At 43.3% G+C, this 20,779-nt stretch overlaps 1 long non-coding RNA gene across 1 annotated transcript in view; it reads right to left on the bottom strand.

Annotated features, from left to right (window-relative positions):
- LOC104146957 (uncharacterized) overlaps positions 1–20,779 on the bottom strand; it is a 41,241-nt gene that overhangs the window by 11,147 nt on the left and 9,315 nt on the right. The window contains exons 4-7 of the long non-coding RNA XR_011143855.1: positions 17,719–17,896; positions 7,156–7,247; positions 3,642–3,814; positions 1,348–1,494 (exon numbers count right to left, since the gene is read on the bottom strand). This is a non-coding gene — a long non-coding RNA (uncharacterized lncRNA). The remainder of the gene's footprint in view (positions 1–1,347; positions 1,495–3,641; positions 3,815–7,155; positions 7,248–17,718; positions 17,897–20,779) is intronic.

Genomic DNA, 20,779 nt, shown 5'->3' with positions numbered 1-20,779 from the left:
TGTAGCTTGGCTTCAAATAAATGTAACATGCTATTTGATGTCTACTCTTCAGAGCATTAGAAACTGGAATTAAACAATGCAATTAAAACATACCAGAGACGTAATCTGATCTTGCATCTACTTCTATCCTTGCTGCTTCACCTCCTCCTGCAATTCCTTTGTCTCTCGCATGCTAAAAGGACTTGAGAGTGGGGTTTGGTACCTGTTTGCTGGCCAAGACCTCAGCAGCATGAGCAGTCCCATCCTACTCCATTTAGCTCAGCCAAGGCCACTGAAGAGCTCCAGGCCAGCAAGCCCAGGCGGGGAGGTCAGAGCAGCCCGAGGTCCGCGCCGGGCTGGGCTGAGCGCAGCGCTGGGGAAACGCCCGCCCGCGCCGGAGCCCCTCAGCAGCGATCCGGCACCGCCGGCGGCCGCTGGCTCCCGCCGCCCACGGGACCGTCTTGCCCCCTGCGCGGATGTCACAGCTCTTCTGCGGGCTCGGCAGAAGAGGAAGAGCCCGGTGGCCACGACGGCGGCTGCGAGGCAGCGGTGCGAGGCCGCAGGCACCGAGCGCTGGGGCCCCAGCGCCCGCGAAATGCTTGACAATTGCCTCTGCCATGGAACAACTGCTGCTTATTCCATTTACTGTAACCGTCTCATTATTACTTTGTTTATACCAGCGCAACTCAACCCAACTAATTACCATCATGAACCACAGCACACTAAGGCCCTGGCTGTAAAGAACTATCCAACTGCACTAGATGTAATCCGTCGTAAAACGTCCTCTGTTCATACCTACCAATTTTCAGAGATTACATCTGTGTAGCAAATCTACACCGAAGGCTTTATAGAGCTTTGAAGTACATACGCTGCAGTGGATTGCTCTAAAGCAGGCATGGCTTTAGGCTGTGGGCTCTTTTGGAGTAGGAACAGTCTTTGTTATACATACACATAGTATAAAACAGTGCAGACAGTCCTATAGTAAGATTAATGAAAACATCACAAAACACCAGCTACACGCTGCCACTACTTTGGCTTCACCCAGGGAGGCCATTTTTCAGAAGTTTCCAGCCCATCTCAAGTTGCACATATTTCAGGACAAGGCAGGATCTCCTTATTTAAAACAACCACCAACCCTAAAGGAACAGCTCTGATGTTCAAGCTGTCTGCATGCTTGTCAACAAGACAAAGCGGGGAAGTGAGGCCAAATGCACTGCTGCTACAGCTTGGTCCAACTCAGAGCACTGACATTTCAGCTGTTTACATCTGCCAAATGATTTTTTTCCTGATAGTATGAAAAACCAGGTTGTTAAGTGATGCCCAAGCTTTGGGTTGGCCTACTGTGCAAAAGTGAAGGAATGGCGATACCTCTGGACGCATAAATCCACCAGCGAAGGGATGACGGTCAGCTTTCTGATAGCTCAGAGGAGGATTCTTCCGTCTGTTCCCAGGTCGACATCGCTCCTTAGCCCAGTTATCAACCTCTCTTGTTTGCGTACACCACGTATCCCAAAGCTATTCCATCGTTAGGGAATAATAATAAAGAGCTTAATTCACACATTGCAGCTTAGCACATCACCACAATATCATCTTCCACACTATACTGTGCTGATCAAGCATCTGAATAATCCAGCCCCTACAGCAAACGCCGCATTGCATTCCTACAGCCGCATAGTCCAAGCACTAAAACCTGAACTGGTAGCACTGGGGAGGACGGTGAGAGGATCATCTTCGTAGGACAGGGCCAACCTAACAGCAAGCCAGGATTAAAAGGATTAAGTTTAAAAATAAAACCTGTTGATTGTGAAGGCACAACTGAGCCCTACGAAGCATAGAGCCATTTGCACCCAGGAGGAACCGTTTTCATCGAGCAGCCTCACTTTTTGCATAACACTGACCACAAAATTTCACCTAGTGATTTGCATCAACGTTGTGACCAGCAACAGCATGGTAACATTCACGTGCACTTTGAGTCCAGGGTACAAAAATATCATTTTATTGGAAAATAATTAAGCTTTATGCCACTTTCACCATCTGCAAATGGTGAGCTGTAACAGCTAACGGCCTCACGAAACAGAAGCAGAGGACAGGGATGCTGTATTTTGCAGCTGGGAGATTCAGCAGCCGCGTGTGGCCGGCGGGGAGAGCCCTCCTGCTCCCTGCACCGCCTCGCGAGCTCCCGCGCAGCTCCCCAGGGGCCCCCCACCCCTGCTCGCTGCTGCTGGGGGTCCGCAGGGACCTGGCTCTTCTGCGGCTCCGTTATTGATCGAGATCGAGGGTAGCTGTAAGGATTAACCAAGCTCCCCACCTCCTGTTAATCCCCTGTTCTGCTGGTAAGTACAAAGGCCATTTGTTAAGCACCTAAAAAGCAGTCCAATTGGCAGAGGTCCTGGGTGTCTGCTTCGAGTCCAGGGATATTTGGAGACCCCCCAGAACTTCCGAAAAACCAGGGCACCACTCTTGAAACAATATTTAATGTCTCTCCCTAATAATACATTGTTTTCAGCAAATCAAAGAGCAGATGTCCACATTACACTATGTGAATTATAAATGTCTATGAAGGTGGTATCAGTCAAGACATTGCACTTGGTTATAGGAAGTCCTGTGCAAATCACCTCATTTGTGTGCCCTGTTTCCACATCTGAGAGAGGGGGATAACAATACATTGTGCTGTGAGGTGCACAGCCACTCTGAGTTATTATGGGAGCCATATAAGTCACTATAAATACCTAAAGAATGAGGACATTTAGAGTTGCACTAATAAAATACAAAGGCTATATAAGCCTTTGTGTTTTAGAGATGAAGGCTTGAGATAACTACAGGAGGCTGAAAAATCCTCCCAGACCTTCTTTCACAGTCACTGATGTTCCCCTGAAGATTGAGGCACATTTATGGGGTGGGAAGGCAGCATGTGGACCTTCAGAGCTTTCAAGCTGGTTACCAGTTGAACTTGACATTCATGGGGAGAAGGTTATATTTTTAAAAACTGGCAGCAGGGCTTTTGAGATCGCCTTCAAGTTCAAATTAGGCCAGTTTGGAGAGATCACAGATAGGTCATTTTACTCCCCCTGGCCCAGTATCTTGGCTTTCTCTTGAACTCAGGCTGTTTCAAGTCCTGCCAGAGCAGCGCAAAGAGGCTTTAGAATAAATCTGTACCAGGCTTCCCCTGCTAGGAACACTCACTCATCAGCCCAAGCCCTCTACCTACGGTGAAAAGGTGCTCAGCTCCAGCACAGTCGTGACCTCCTATTTGCAGAGGCTTTCCTGCAAGCTCCAGCACAGGCAGATGGAGGCAAAACAGATGTGTGAATCAGAAATCTTAAGGAAGGAGGAAGACCTAACCCCTGCACAGGCAGAGCTGCAAAGCCCTTCTGGAATAAGGAACTTCCCTTTAGGTTAAAGGGTTTGTTTCCGTGGGCAGCTGCAGCTGGCAAGTCTCTGCCAGCACAGCCCCAGGCCAGGGAAAGGATAGGAAGAAGCAGGAGACAGAAACAGAAGCACAGAGCTCCACCTGGTTGTACCTTGCTCCTCAAGCAGTGGTCTTCAGCCTTTCCAGGTTTGTGGACCCCTAACATTTTTCCCAAGGGGGTGCAGAAGGTTTGCTCTCTTGGTTATTTTCCCAGACCTTTCAGAAGGAGCCCATGACACCTCTCTCCACTTACCACAGATTGAGAACTATCCTAGAGGATTTTTGAGACTCCTGCAGATCTCTGCGGATGAAGAGCCTTCTGAGGGGCTAATCCCCTTTCTCCTCCAGGGCAGCACCCATCCCTGTGCAGGTTAACTTCAACAAGGACAATGAAGGAACTTCGTGTAGTGTTTTCCCCATGCTGTGCTGATGAGGCAAGGAATGAAGTGGTGAGGAAAGCTGGCAATAATCCTATCTCACTGCTATTATCATCTCTACCCTGTATATCACGCAGGCTGCAAAAGGGAGGCACCTTGGGCAAAAAATACCATGAAAAGCATTTTGCTACCCCGACCTTGTCAAACAAGGTCTGTTCCTGGTGAGGTTTCCTTTCTCCGAATCAGCTGTTTTCTGAACGAATGGACCCACGCCCTTTCGCTGGGTACTCCCGCAGGTTAAAAATTGACTAAATGCACTGATATCTTGAGCCCCTCTAGCTGCAGCAGCTTCATCAAAGTCATGATCAACTGCATTTATTGAGCCACACGTGCAAGAGAAGGATCAAGACAAATGGCAAGTCTGTGCCGGTAACCGCAGAGCCTGCCTGCCCAGCGCGGCCCTCCGCGCGTCACAGCTATCCTGACAGAGAAGCTGTCCGGCTCCTATTTACCATTTCAAATAGGCCTTTTTCCCACCCCCAACAGAAAAAGGCAATAAAAAAAAATCAGACCACTAGACAGAGCTGCTTTTAGACTGGTGACAATCATGTGCTTCAAAGAATGGAAAAGCATGTGCCATAGTGCACCTGGAAAACCAGGAAAGCCTCTAAATGCTCATTTTTCTTTTTTGTCAATGAAAAGAATGAATTTAATTACAGTCCTCAGTAGCAGACTTACAGAACTTTTTCCTGTCATTTGTACGCATCTAATGCATGAAAATCTGATTAACTACATACTTCAGCAGTAGCCTTTGTAAGTGAAGCTCACAGGTTTGTCATGAACGTGTTTGTGTGCTGCAAAATGGTATATTTAACTTTGAAGGCCTCCCCCCTCCTTTCATTATGCTAAATTATAAAATTGTTTGAGTGGTCTCATGTCAGTTATTTATGGACAAGAGAAATACAATGCTAGTCAACTGCATTTTTCCGAGTCAGTATAAACTATGTAATTTACATTAACCATTTAGAGCCAGACTTTTAAAGCTACTTACACATTAAAGATGCATGAAAGTCCTGATAGGATTCTCATAAGTGCCTCAGCCTCTGCAGTCAAGTGATGCTAACTCTCCAGTTCCCTGACTGTAATGTTTTGCACTTGCTATTTTGTCTAAGCGACAGCAATTCCCACTCTGGCACATGCAACAAGTCTCCTCTTTATTTCGACACGCCCTCAGCCTTTCTGGGAACATGCTCTGCCTTTTTCCACTGACTTCGCCCCAAATTGCGATGACGGGAAAGGAACGCACTTAAGCAATGTAGACCCATTTTGGGCATAAGTAGCTTTGGTTCTACAGTCACTCTCATGGACAATGTTCAAGCACAGGCCTGAGTTATATGCATTAAATGTATCATTTGCAACGCAAATTCTGACAACCATACGTATAAACCACAAAAGTGAGTTCCAAAGAGCTTTCACATGCACAGCAGGACCCCGCAAATTCTCCTCAAAACGAACTGGCCTAGTTTCATAACGCAGTTTCTCCCACTGCCACACTTTCCCACTCAGGACTCTGTTGCACAATGATTTAACCAGGCTGCACCTATCCGAGGTGTTGTGCACTGGAACAACTGCAAAGGTATGTTAAGGACTTATGTCATGTCATTCTTCTGGGTTTCACTCCTATTAGTTTTACTATATAGGAATTCCTATTAATATTACTATATGAAAAAAATCACAATTTCAGTGTAATGCTGAATAATTAATAGTCAATTAATGTTCATTAAGGTGAAGTGGCAAATTCAAAACTGACAGAGCATGCTATTAGGTTGAAGTCACCACTAGAAGATGTCATTGATACTAATAAATCAGCAAGATTCAAGGAGAGACCAGAGTCCTATATGGATAGGCATGTCCAGAGCCCTACAGTCTGGGCAAAGATGCTAACAAAGATTTAAGCCACTCCCTGAGTATTAGAATGACATCTTTGGGGAATAATCAAGGGGAATAGACTTTTGCACATCTGCCTGCCACTGCATCTCGCACATCCTCTTCTGCAGTGTCCAGAGCTGGCTGCTGCTAGAGATGGGAAATGGAGCCAGCAGGACCACAGTTCTGATACTGCTCGAGAACCCCTACATACTTCACGAAAAACAATCTTCCAACAACATGCCTATAGCTAGGAAAGAATCAGCTTTCAGAGGGCTTGTCTGCAGAGCGATTTATTTACATCGGAACTAAAAATGGCTTCACTAAGAGCTCCAGCTTCGCTCTTCCCACACTTCAGGAAAGCTCGGAGCAGGGAGAACGCAAGGGGCAGCCGCGTATTCTGTCATGGAGCAAACTAAAAGTTTGGCTCTAAGTGGCTCCAGACTCTGCAAAAATTCAGATCCCAGTCTACGCTCTAACTTTATACCTCATCCTTGTCTAGGCTACCTCACTGGACTTGGCACCTTCAGGTTTTTCAAAAAGCAGAGGTGGGGAAGCCTTTCAGTTTCCATTTCAGTGGGTCTTCTGCAGTATTTGATCTGTGTAACATTTTGGGAAACAGTTCACCGAAGCCTCGAATTGCACTCCGATTAAGCTTTGCCAAACCCCTCAAGCACCTCTGTTATGTTATTACTGAAGTTTTGCACAGCTCATCGGAAAGCCACGGATCCAAATCTCACACCTTCCCAATTCCTCACCGCCACTCGACATTGCACAGTGCGGTTCTGTCAGAGGTGCCTTTCTTCTAAAGCAGCATTCGTTTCTACCTACGTATAGAACCTGTGCCAAGCGCCTGTTAAAAAGCCTATGGCAGAATGAGCAACATCTGGCTATAACTCCCGTGGTCTGGTTAAAACCACTTGTCTCAAGTGGGGATTGCTTTGGAGCGCGCAGCGGCTGCTCCTGGCCTGCAGCAGGAGGACGTTGGCCGGGAGTTGCCTAGATCCTGACCCAGCTTTTGTCAGGCACCTCGAGCAAGACAGCAGCTATGCAAAAAGCACATTCCATTCTATTTAAGCACATTTCAAAGCTTCCAGCATGTGCATGTTTCCTCTTATTTCATCAAAGACTTGAATTTCTTTTTGGTGACATAATTTGTCAACACATTCAGTTTATAACAGAAAGAAAAGAGGCTGATCAAAGAATATCAGGTAGCTCTTATTTACTGTGTGATAGCAAACCAAATTGCTGCTATAGCATTGTATTAGCAGCTCTGTATTCTGTGCTTTTGTCAGCATTTCAGCTGCAACACAGATTTCGACCTAGAATAGACAATTTGGTAGCAGGAGAGGCTTTCCACCCCAACCCTCCCCCCGCCCCAAACAAAGCTCAGTGCCAAAGTCAGGATGCAGAAAACTTTCTTATAGCTAGTGATGAACCCCAGACAAAACGCTGGATTTGTACCTGATGCGAAGAGGCCGGCGAGTGATGCACACAGTGGTGTAACCACGAGACAATGGTGCAGGCTCTGCGGATGCTCACCGTGGATTCCTCTCCTTCTTAAAAAGGTGAGGGAGAAAACGGTTGAAAATGTAAGAGCAAGAAGTGAATTGCAACGGCTGCTGAAATTTGAATCTAAACCCCAATTTGCAGTAAACCCTGTGCTGTTTATGGTCATCACTTCATTCAGCGGAATAGATCCATAACCTTTCCGACCCAAATTGACACTGTCTGCTCTTCTTCCTCGTTTGCCCTTTTGGGGTGTTAACTCCCTCTTGCAGGCAGAGCTATGAATGATGGCTGTCACAGGAAGATATTCATATCCTGTAAACACCTGCACGTCCGGGAAGTCTCTTATACATTTCTAAAGAGGAGCTCTCACTCTCCCCAACAACGCGTGCAGCGAGAGACGGCTCAGCTCCCTGTACACGCGAAGCGCATCTCAAGGCTGACGGAGTTGTATTTACCTCTTTCTGGAGCAGGGGGAAGACGCTGAGCACGGTACGCTGTGCAGGCATCTAACAACCCCTGTGCTCCACATATGCCTGCAGAGTGGCAAACACTCACAGCCTCCTTAAGTCAGGAAGTTTCAGATATTAAAAGATTGCTTTGCAGACATTGCTACCTTTGTCTCATTTTCTAACAAACAGCATCCCCAGGTTTCTTTCTTGATTTGGCGGTCAAGGGGTCAAAGAGCATCTTCCACACTGATAACCTGGACATACTATGCCTATGTTTTTAAACCATTCATAACACCTATGATTTTATGCATTTAATGAATTCTTGAATACCTGCCATAAGTCATCTCACCAAACTTCATTGAAAGCAATTAGATTTAAGGTTTAGAAGCTCTTATTACCAGGGAGCAACAAGAGCCAGCCGTTCCCTAAGGGGTGGAGAGCCAGGGCAGGGTCTCACCGCCCAGGGCCCCATCCCACCACTCCCAAACAAAGCAACTGGAGCAGCCCCAGAGACTGGGGCCCCAGCTTCAGCCAGGAGGCCAGGTCAGCAGGCAAACTCACAGCAGGGCTGAGGTCAAGCAGGGAAGTCAGTCCACAGCTCAAGGACCAGATCAACAGGGCCCATGGCCAGGCACAGCCACAGCTGAGCTGGAGAGCAGCACTCCTCCAGCACAGCTCGAGGAAGGACTCGAGGCCCCGAGCTGAGCTTGAATGGGCTCCTGGGTCCATGGGAGAGGCCCCAGGTGACCCCAGTCAGGGCCGTGAAGGCCTATTAGCGCACTCAGGGCCCGGGCAGTTGGATCTATTACAGTGAAAAAAATCACTTTCCTTAATCAGGAATAAAGTATATATGACAGTATATATACTATGCTTCAAATTACAATAAATCCTGCCTAGTCAGGATTAGCAATGTATTATAAGACTCTGCTTCTAGTTCTCCATATGGACTGTAGATAATCCCTAACAGTTAAGGTATCTGTGAAGAAAATAGAGCTATATTACCATCATGAGACTAGACCACTTTTTTGCTTATGGCTAGATCAAAGGCAAGGTCATTTTCTTCAAAGGTGAGCAGAAGAGTCTTTTTACAGAGAAATCCACACCCCAACTCCCAAGCATATGTGAAAGGGAGGGTGTTGCAACTTGTGACTTAAATGACTTGAAATAAATCAGATGTTAGACCATATGGGTTTAGGACTTTTTGAAACTGTAAACTTTTTTCTTTACACATAAAGCTAATGGTTCATCTGATGATTCAGCTGTGTGCTAAGGAGCTGCAAACCGGGAGAGCTGAAGTTATATGGGTGGAGTCCCACAGAGAGTGATGGCAGGAGAAAACACAGGCTGATTAAGTTGCAAAAAAAGCTTTGCTGTGTCTGACCTAACAGTAGCTTCAGAGATATCATATAAAGGGCTAAGGGCAAAGTTTGCCCTATTGGGAGGCATCTTGTCAGCTGAATATAAAACGGAGGGTAATATCTGAACTGTATAGAAAACTATAGACTGCTTCCGCTCTTGCCTTTAATTCGGATGAGCAGCCCGGACAGGTGAGCGGTCTCAGAGTCCCTAGGGCCATTTTTGACTTGTACACTGTGTATTGGTCATATATCTTTCTGTTTATCTCTGACGTTTCTACAGTGCCCATCTTTCTTCCCCCATATTCTCACATCAGCTCTATGTTACAAACAGGATGATTATTCATTCTCCACAGCCCCGTTCGTTTTCCATTCAGACCTGCTATTTTTGGTGGTCCTCTTTTGGGTAGGTTGGTAATAGACAGTCTAGCACCACAGACTTCCAAAAAAACCGGTCGTATGGCCTTATCTGATCTAAGCTGGCAGTGTTCAGCGGAGCCTTGGCGACTCAACTGAGGAACTTGAGGGCAAGTGGAAAGGAAGGTGTGAAAGGGGAAATGCTGGCTTAACACAGAACCAAACTGTGATGCACCAGCAGAATGAAACTAATAGCACCGAGAAACTTCTCAAAGAGGCAGAGGAAGCCAGAATTTTGCAGCTTTCATTATATCTAGTATTAGGGAAAGAATCTTTCTTCATAGGAAAATAATGTTCGTATTTTGACCAGAAACTATGTGGCCTAACTTTGGCGAAATGTTATGGTATCAAATGATCACTAAGCAGAATAAAAAGTGATAGCTGCAATTGAACATGACCAGAAGTTGGCTATTCTAATAAGAAAAAATATACCCGTTGTGAGTGTTACAACACTACCGACATGCATATATAAAAAGTAGGCTTAGACTTTTCGCAGTTTTGTGACTGTAAAGGTGTGTAGTCCAATAGTCCAACATCTCAGCTCTCATCAGTAAAACTGCACATACAGCATATCCAAATATAAAGGTAATACATTACATGGAATGTTTTGGTCAAAATATCTTGCCCTTAGTTTGTTGGAGGAGCAACAGAAGCAAATAAAAATGATCTCTGCATTTCAATCTTCCACTGCATTTTGCACTTTGTATTAATACTTCTCACTGCTTTTCCAATGAGCATAGTGGAAATCTTTACCTTAATCCCCAGGCGTTCTACAAGCCTTACTGAGTTCGAGTGAATGTTTAAATCGTGTGTTGTACTGCAACTACCACTGCAGTACATTCAACAAAAAAATCAGACATTAAAAAAGCCTGTACTGTAAATATTTGAGGAAGTACAAGGTGGAAGTATAGTGAATACTTTGGCAATATATCATCCCATAGTGTACATTATTTTGGCAACAGAATAACGTTCCATAATGGAGACAAATAAACCTGACTCTTTAGAAAGAAAATGGCCATATACTACAAATTGGCTAGGTTTAACATCCAGTATCATTTTTAACACTGAGCTAAGCTAGCCAGGAAGGAATTACTGGACAAACCATCTCTTTGACATACCTGCTATTTTCAGTGAAGTCAGCTATCTTAACTCTTCAGCGATGCTCTCACCAGTAGAGACAAACTGAATTGCCTGATATTGGTTTAGAATGGGATTCATCTTATTTAATGTTATCTGCCTAACTGTTAGTCAGCTTGTGGTTTAGGATCCCTCAGCAGTCACTGGAGAGAGACAGGCAGTTCCATGGTGTGATTCATCTCACCTATCTGAGACACTTATCTGGAGAGGGAATGAATTGTCCTCTGGACAGGCTTACGCTGGATCACCATGTGCGATGACCTCCAACTGCGAGTTTTTTGAGAAGACCTTAAAAAAAAAAGGCTCCTGTGATGTCTTTCCTCCAAGCAAAGAATTTCTCCATCTACTTTGTAGTATGTAGCAAATCTGCTGGCTGCTGCCCTTCACAGCAGAGGTCACTGTATCTCAGCAGTGCTCTCTTTTTTGAACACATTGGGATGAAAATTACTGTACAGCTGTGAGATATTATTATAAATGTAACATAATATCTACATTTCTTTCCATTAACTCCTTTATTCCAGATAAATGAATTGTTAAACGCAGAGATGGTGATCTCTGAGGGTGGTCTGTTTTTTCAGCACGCTAGTGTGGGAACAATTGTGCTTTGCTCTCCAGGAAAGTTTATTAAATGCAAAGCATCTGATTCATTCTGCTGTCACAACCCTGCTAACAGGACAGAGCTGCAGCGAGTCTATCGGGGAAAGGATGTATCAGTAACAGCTGCCTGCAGCAAGGCCTTGTAGTGCTGTTGGCAGTACTGGGTAGGAAAGAGGCTACAGGGCAAGGCTGTTCTCGCAAGGAAAGGTGCTGATTCAGCACTGAGCAGCCGCCCGCAAGACCGCTACAAAGCAAAGGTTCAGGAACAGCAGAAGCCTTTGGAGAGTACGCTTTGACTGTAGCTGTTCAGCTCAGTATATCTATAAGGCTTAGCTGGAAAGACAAATAAAACCTTAACAGCAGGGCAAAACGGAGTAAAACTTTTGTCATCAGGGGTTATGCACCTGTGTCGTTCGCGGGAGGAGACAGCGCAGGTTACCGGTAAGGAAGAAGGCAGTTTGTCATTTCCAGGATATGGCTTTGGATTTCAGCTAGTGCCTTGATGATCAAACATAGCTCTTCCCTAGTGAGTTCGTAATGGGAAAATGTCTTATTACTTCCACCTCTCCTCATATTCACTGACAGTAAAGATGCAAATATTTTGTCACCTAAGAGGTGATCCAAGCCCCCTGATATTAGTTCTAGAGCAGTATGAAAAAGCTTGCAGCTGTGAATGCTTCACAAATACTACTGTTTGTCCTGTGTTTTATGTGTTACGTTGGATCCTTAAGCTTAGAAGGATGGTTCAGATGGGTGATAGTCAATTTTAGTTTTTCTCTAGACTATTTTTAAAGGAAATTGTAAAAGAATGGAAAATGTTATACAGTGACAAAGAGTGAAATATCACCAGTGTCAAAAGCCTTACTGAAGTCAATATATTTGACATCTACTGTTTTTCCTCTAGCCACATGGTCTGTTACTCTCTAGAATGAAATTAGATTAGTTTGACATGATTCGTTCTTGACAAATCTCTATTGGCTGTTGCTCATCTTATTATTATTTTCCAGGTATGTGAGTATTTGTTCCATCATTTTTCTGGATATTGAGTTGGCTGTTGTACAATTCTCCAGCTTCTTTTCCGCTCACCTCTCCCACCTTGCAAAGATAAGCAATACATCTGTCTTTTACAGTCTTCTGGTATCACACCAGCCCTTCCACGAATCAGAGAGATACCACTAATAGTTCTGAGATTAGCCAGTTTTCCAAATACTGTAGGATTAAGTCAGCCACAGCCAATTTAGAAACCTCTAACTTATCTAAGCATTCTTTAACTTGTTTCTTCCCTAATCTAGGCTGACATGGTACTTTTTTTTAGTATTAACTGTGGTAGGCACTTACTCATAGATTGCTTTTTACTGAAGACTGGTGGAAAAAGGCAGTAAGTGTTCTTATGTTCATTGATCAGGAGTTTTTCTTCTACCAAGCACTGGGCAAATCTTTCAGTTGCTATCTCTCCTATTATTAATAGGAGAGGACTTAAGAATTATTTCTTGTCATCCTTGATCTCTCTTGCTAGCTGCATTTAGTTTTCTACCTTTCCCAATCTGACTTTTCCCTTATTTACCTGAGCTATTCTTTTATGATAATCCTCAGTAATCTTATACGGTATCCAGTTTATATAGTTCTTTCCTCTGATGTCAGGAAAGAATATGATTTAGTAAATCAACAACCTGTACTTTCTTTGCCTTTGGGTAGTTTGCATTTTTGCCTTTTCTCTCCAATGAGAATCTATCAGTTCTCCGAGTTTATTGAAGTCAGCCATTTTGAAGGTCGTTTTGTTGTTCTTCCTCTTTCCCTTTCTAAGGACCATGAATGCTGTCGTTTCATTGACAGTGCCGCCAAGTTGGTTTCCACAGTCATATTTTCAGCCCCTTTCTTCTCACGAGGATAAGAGCCTTTCCTCTAGTTCTTTTGTTCCTCTTCCATACCCAACATTTTTCTAAAAGTCCTAGAGAAGGTTTTTAGAACAGTTAGTGGCATTCTTTTTAACAGCCTACATCTCCTGTTATCTTCTGCTTTTGTCTTTAGATGACTCCTCCAGTCAGTGACAAAAAGCATCAACCATCTGTTCTTCCTGGGGGACAGTCTGTAGTAGACTCCACCACGGTGATTCAAAATCTTCTCTCCTTTCAGTATTACCCACTGACTTGCAGCAAGTCTAACGCTCTTCTTCACTACAGACCTCAGATCCTTCGTCTTTGATAATCCTGCCTAACCCATCCTTCCTGAGCAAGGTATATTCTTTTGTTATGACTATTCTAACCACATGAGTTATCCCATCAGTCACAATGTTGATCCTACACTGAGACTCCCCACCTCTTCTGTTTATTCCCCGTCTTCTTGTGCATTAGCATATAGGCGTCTTAAGTTATTCAATGGATAAGCAGCCCATTCCTGCTGTTCCTTCACTTCATTACTAATACCTCTTTCTCTCTAGTTTTTAGACCCTTGTCCAGGTTGCTGTGGGCCATTTGTACTGCGGCGCTCTTGACGATTAATTTTGTTCTTCTGGTGTTGGTAGGTCTGACTCTAAACTACCAGCTTCAGTCATACAAAACAATTCATGAAACAGGGTAGGGCCATGGAAGGCAAAGCTCTCTTGGCAACGTCGCGCACCCGGCCACGTGGTTCTGTGGCTCTGCTGTGTAGCATATGAAGCTACAGAAACATACAGAAGTGGCCATACACTATTTTGCATTGCTTTGCACTTGTGATGGCTAGGATAGCCTGTGGTATAAGATAAGAGTTTCAAAACTATGCTATTTGTCTAACTTGCTAAGACTTCTATAAAGTTTTCAAATGGCCAGAATTCAGTTTGAATCTACAGCTCCCTGGCTATTCATCATTTCTTCCAAGGGTCATGAAGAAGATATCATGGACTTGACAATGCTGACCCTAGGACACAGCAGGGATTTCACTATACCAGGAATTCAGCTATAAGTCTCCTTTACACATCTGGAGCAATGGAAATAGCCTTAATAGAGGCTATAAACCAGCTCATGAGGACATTTGCTCCCAGTTCTGTGCATCATGGAGGATATGCATGCCCTGAAAAATCATAAATCATCTTTGAGCTGGAACATAAAATCAATCTGTTTAAATATGTTGTTTACGAGTAAAAAGGTTCATTGAAAACTGCCTTACTTTCACTAGGAGAGACTCAATGGTGTATATCCTCCACAAGTTTTTTCCAGCAGGTTTTATTTCAGACACTTCTATATCATAGTTCACAATGGCCAGTTCTCCTTGCTGCATAATTTTCTAGAGGCTTATGTCAGCGGCAAGTTTTAGTCAGGCTAAAGATCAAAGGCTTTGATCTCCACTCATCTCCACTTAAGTGAAAGGAAGCCACATCTGGAGAATTTATCAAATTCTACAAGCTATAAATATGTATGGTTTTGGTACTATGTAATTAATCAAAAGACTTAAACAGAATACATGTGCTAACCTGCCAAGATGTTGGATTGCAAACTACAGGAACTCATGAAGTATCTTCTTGTGCATACTTCTGTGTAAATCTAAACCACTCAGAGTTTTAGCACTTTATCTTTGTTTAAAGTGAACTCAGTACCAAGGACGCGTGCCTTCGAAAGTCCTTAAGAATCAAGTCGGTTATTTCTACACCGAGTGTGGTAGCAAATACAAGTTTCCTCCACAGGAACAACACAGAGCCTTTGCTTCCAGGATTTTGACTCAGTGCATCCTGAAGACAGGGGCCTCCACATAAAACTTGGATCTCAAACTGATTTTGAATCTTGAGTTCTTCTTTCTCAAAATCTGGACCAGCTTATGTGTCTGGATCCCATCTTTGGGATTTTTCCCACTTACTCAAAGATCAGCTATTAACGGTCTAAGGTTGAATCTAATCAGGCAGTACTTTTTGTTAAGTTTAATCAGGCTCCAGTGGTGACCACTTACTGTATTCTACTACAAACAAATGATCTGTGCACAGAAATCCCTAGACAATCAGAACCCTTGATTAGCTGAGTATGCCGCTTGTGTGTTTATTTTTAAGCTTGCGTATTCTTGCTGCAGATTTTTCAACAGTGGAGTACGTGGTTGCTTTATTTCAAGACTGTACCCAAAACCTAGTGGAATATGTACAGCTGTTTCCCTGTACATCCCTTTGGATGAAGCATGTGTTTGCAAATTAATGGCCAAAGTCTATGCTGGGAAATGGATATACTGGCAGATGTGTCATCTGGTTAGAAACCAGTCCCAAGAATCCTGAAGACAGACTGGAACGATGAGGATCGCTTGAAAGACTCTCTGCAAACAAACAAGCAAACAAACCGTGTCCTCTAAACTAGCATGTACTATTGTCTGTTACTTTTGACTCTTGCGGTATGCTATTGCTAGCCGACCTCAGCGTGGCCGTCAGCTGACAGACCAAGGACCAAATTGCAAAAAAAAAAATAAAGCTCAGAAAAAGAATTTTCTTTGTAGTCATCACTGTCAATGGAATCATTTATCTCTTTTAAAATTCCTTTTGCACAAGTTGGGGAGAGGGGGAATAATCGTAATGAAAGGCAAATATTGAGGAGCAAATCAGGACAGCTCTCAGTATCCAAGCAACACAGATACTCTGATCATTATTATTATGATTTCACCTTTTTCAGAATGTCCTATCTATGGCTAATTTTCTATAATGGGCTTTATTAATATTAATTAAAGTCTCACAACACATGTGTGACATAGCTAAGGCGCATGTCATGCTTGTGAGGCAAAAACCAGAAAAGTTACATGATTGCAAAAGACATAAAGATTGTAATGAAGTCAGAAAAAGTATTGCACCCCCTTGATTCCTGGTCTTCCGGATCAAACATAAAACTGCTTCCTCCCCAGCAGATAGGATGTCTGCTGTGCTCATGTTTTCACAATGAATGGTTAAAGGTTTCATAGCTTCTCGCAATCACCTGGCACTAATAACCACATACAATTGAGCAGCGCATCCAAAATAGAAAAAATAGAGGAAATAGTAACATACCATAAATCTAGTACTAAGAATCACTTATAGTAGACAGTGCCATCACACTTTCAAGCTTCTCCATGATTTCTACAGCAATTTTGATTGACTAGACTAATTTATGATGCAAATCACTTTTCCTCCTGTCTCCAGAAGACACTTAAGGGTTTGTTTCACTATTTCTGTCCATGCCAAATTCTTGCTACAGGCTCTGAACAAATCCCTTTCCTTTGGTTTATCTAATGGCACACCCAGGAGAAGAGGGTGTTTCTCAGGAGGAAAGGGAAAAAAAAGAGGAAAAGACTTAGGGTCTAAGGCGCAAGACTTAGAGCCTCTTGCGAAAATATCTCCTTACTTCTCTGCCATATTTAAAACAGGATACTTGCAGATCTCTAATTGGTAGTCTGTTGACTCAGTATTTTTCTTGTCTGTTCACACCCATCACTAGGTAATGGAAATTTGATTACCGACTGTTTGCACCACAAGAACATAAATTTAATGCTGCTAAACGGTATGCTTACATGGAGTCTGTCCACACCACTTTTTTCATTATCTGGCTTAGAGTAATTAATTATTATTAAGCCTTGTGTGCTGAGTTTGGGCAACCACTCTGAGCAGAACAGAATTCTGGACGGTAACAGATACATTTCAGACCTGGCCTCTAGGGTTTATGTCACCAGATTTTGCATGCTTGGCTGACCGAGTCTGTAGTATGAAAACCTGGGGGCAACACAGAAAGTTTAGCTCTGCGCTAGTTAGAACAAATAAAGCAAAGCTGATATTTTAGACTTTATCCCCAGGGTTACAAAGAAGAAAATATTTTATGCATACTGGCTGTTTAATAATTACTAATAAATAGCAACTGTAGAATCATCCCAGCAATAACAGTTGAGGATCCTGTACAAGAAAGAGTAAACATAATGAAAGGATTGCAACAATATAGATACTTCAACAAATAGACTTCCTTTGCATTATTGAGTTGCCAGACTGAACATGAAAAAGCACAAGAACGCCAAAAAGAGAGAAAGAAAACTGATCCATCTGTGTTGATGTATTGGTGAATACGGTTACACAATCAATAATTCCTCAGTCTAGGTGTGTAAATCTGCACTATAAATCCCAAAGGGTAAAGAAAAATCAACCATTAACTGAATAGAATGTGAAATCCAGCTTTTATAGATACCTCTGTATTGATACCTTACTGATGTCTGAAGGGCCTAATGTAAATCACAGTCACATCTGTCTTTTGCTTCCCTGGCCTCCTACACTAGGAAGAGAAAGGTTACTTCGTGTTTAATCAACACTTAGACATTCGGAGGAATGTCGAAAAGAACGGCAAAGCCCTTTCTCACAGATAAGCTAGGCATATACCCAGATTTAGGAAGAGTATTAAATACCTCCGGGCAATTCCAAGCCCTTCAGCATCCGTGCCATCACTCAGCTTCTGTCAGCCGCCCGGGGCGCCCAGGCTCCTCCCTGGTCCCAGCCTGTCTCACCATTCCTGCGCTGAGCTTCCCTTAAAACGCCTCCGCATCCGCCAGTCACGACCATTTATATCACCAGATACGTCCCCCCTTCAATAGCACTTACGTACACGTTTGTCCTCACTCTTCGCTTTCTGCTGAAGGTTTTCCGCTGCTGCCCATCACGGAGGGCGACCAGCCTTGGCCTGCTCTCCGGCAGCTCGGTGTTCTCGCTGCTTCCAGACGCGTGGAGGATTATTCCGACCAATGACACTCAGGTGCTCCTCTCACAACTCTTTAAGCTCAGGCCTGAAGTAGGCAACATAAATTTTGCAACAAACGTCTGAGTCATTATACGGCAAGGCGTTAAATAATACAACAGTTTCATGAATCGAGACGGAATTCATAAGTTCCATACAGACAAATGTCCTAAACCTTCACATTATATTTCTATGACTTGATTGCCATAGGATGCTGAGGACTCTAGGGGCTTTGCTACAGAAGACAGCTGTGTTGCTGCATAACTTTAAACGTATCTATAAAGCAATACAGTGAGCCTGGGGTGAAGACTGTGTGGACACTTATTTCCATACCAAGCAGCTTATTATGGTTTAGTTAAATGTCTTCCCAACCAAAACAGGCAAAATTGGTATTACTCGTATCGATTTGAATTTAATTTTGGTTGTAGAGAGACAGCTTTCTCTTGTAGGTGAGCTCTCAGAAGTGGGGGTAGATCACAGCACACAAAACGCCGGGCCACAGAGGGCTCCAGCAGCAGCGCTGTCGAGCTGTCTCTGGTCGCAGAGCGCTTCAGTGCAGTCTCTGCAGCTCCCCGTGTTGCGCTCAGGAATGCTGGTCTTCTCGTGGGCATGTGGCCGCACGACTAGCGTTGAGTGTGCTGAGGCCATATGCTAACGGATGCTGTCTTTACAAAACAGCAATCATTTTGCCCTCACCTTATACACCTCACTTTGACTTCTGGTAGGAGACAGCACTGGTAGGTTCTCTGCTGCAAAGGGAGACAGGATTCTTGGACAAAGTGCTTGAAGAAAGAACGTCCAGGATAATTTTGAGCTGTTACATGAATGGAGCAGTTAAGTCGCTACTTCTTCCTCCTCTCTAATTTCAGAGATTTATAACTAATTAACATTTATTAGATTGAGAATCCTTCAGATTCACAGATAAAAGTCATTTTAAAAGCTCAAGGTACAGTAAAAAGCCTGATAACTATGCTTTTATGAAATCAGATGGCATACAAATGAATTTACTTCAGTGAAGAAGTGTGAGTTGTGATTTTACAGTATATCTTTTGCTACAGAAAAAAGATCTAGGATAGAGGCAGTAGTTAACGCAAAGAACAGTGAATGCGGATATCTGAATGTGAATTTGCATTTCTGATTATTTTAGTGACTTGTTGAGTAATAGCAGCAGACAAACTTACTCTGTTCCTTGCACTAGTTTTGAATCTCTGCAATGGGATTGATAGTACTTCATGACGCTTCTGTGAAGCATTTTGCAAGTTTTCAGACAGAATAAGTCACAGTTACACATATCACCATAATTACGCATGTATAAGCCAATGCATTTTTTATTAATCGAGTAGCCAACCAGTAAAATTTCAGTCCTGATTTAAGCAGCATATAAACTAAGAATAAGGTATCACCGCAACCTGAAAATACGTCTCACAAAGGTGCTGTCAGCTGATTTTGACACCTGCAGCGAAGCCATTTACACTAAGCAGAGGAATTCTGAGGACAGGTCTATAAAGGTGAGACATCAGGAAGCCCTTCCCCTGAGGAAGAGAGAGACTGGGAACAAATGGAAATAATTATACTGAAAATTAAGTAACTGAAATTATGGTTACAAGGACTGTTTTAGCCATAAGCTAGCGAAGAGATGAAAAACTGCCATTAGATTGAAAGTGCTAGTAGCAGCAGAAATGCATGCGACTGAAAGGTTAGCAATTGGGTAGGAGAAAGGAGAAAAAATACTGCAGAATCTTCACTCTCAGCAAAAATTTAGGGAAAAACCCAACAGACCCTGTTTAAAGAAATCGTTTACAGTGATTTTCTTTACTCCCAAGTTATAGCGTGCATGTTCTCATTCCAGCTGAATAAGGGAGCCTTTTTGCTGATGCAGAACACATCTTCCTAGTTCATTTTCAGTACAATGCACAGAGAATTAGGTGCACAGTTCCTGTTAACAAGAATGGAGATTGCACACGTCTCCTTCCTTCTTGCACATCACGGAATAAATAACTGTAAGTGTGGGCACAGAATGTTAGATATATAACTCTTGCTTTGGTTATTAGGAGCTGGAGGACTATGGTTAAAATCTATCCGAAAACAGAAGAAATATTTCTGTGCTATAGCAGTTCCTCCTATCTACCATTTACAAGAGCAATGACCAGTCTCAATATGCAGCAGTTGAATACAAATCAGCCTGCTAGCTTTGGGTCGTGTAAAAACACCAGAAAAAAGTCTGAATTTTTCCTTGCCAGGAAATAATGTAAACATCAACACAATCATATGTATTACTTCCAGTATAATCTCAATCAGGGCACAGTTCAGCTCTCATGGGCTTTTGTAAATATATGACTGACCTTTTTAAGCTTGTGATACGGACTTCAGCGAGGCTTCACTGACTTCAATATCTGCCTGATCCTCTGAGGCGATGAGCTCTTTCAGTGCTCACTGAACTCAAGAGGATTTAAGAGTATGCAGACGTACCGAGCTGGGCACTAAGTACTCAATTCAGCATCCATGAAACAAGCATGACATTGATCCTTGACTCTGATGGATGCAAGACACGGGCCTAGCCAGAGGCAGAGATAGATTCATCGACTTTATAGATAGAAATGGGTTACTTGTGATTTAAAGAAAGGGAAAATATTTTATGACAAGGTATTTCCTGATAAAACTTTTAACTCGTTTGTAGGATTATAATGTCTGATGTTTCATGGTTTCTTTTCATCGGATTTTTTTCTTCTACGGTACTATCACGAAAACAGGGGTACATCTCTCCTACTACATTGAACATGCTAGGACCATTCTCGGCCACTGGGGCCGACTAGCACAGGATGGCTGTCATCTTTACTATTAAAGTCTTCTACTCTTCCAAACAGTGACATGTCCAAACTGTGTACTGGAAACGGCCCAAGCTACTCTTAAGCCACATCTAGGAATCGTCTGG

Source organism: Struthio camelus, chromosome 13, assembly GCF_040807025.1.
Source record: "Struthio camelus isolate bStrCam1 chromosome 13, bStrCam1.hap1, whole genome shotgun sequence".
NCBI lineage: Eukaryota > Metazoa > Chordata > Aves > Struthioniformes > Struthionidae > Struthio > Struthio camelus.
The sequence above is the reverse complement of the archived record's forward strand: the minus strand, read 5'-3'. Positions and strand labels throughout refer to the sequence as shown.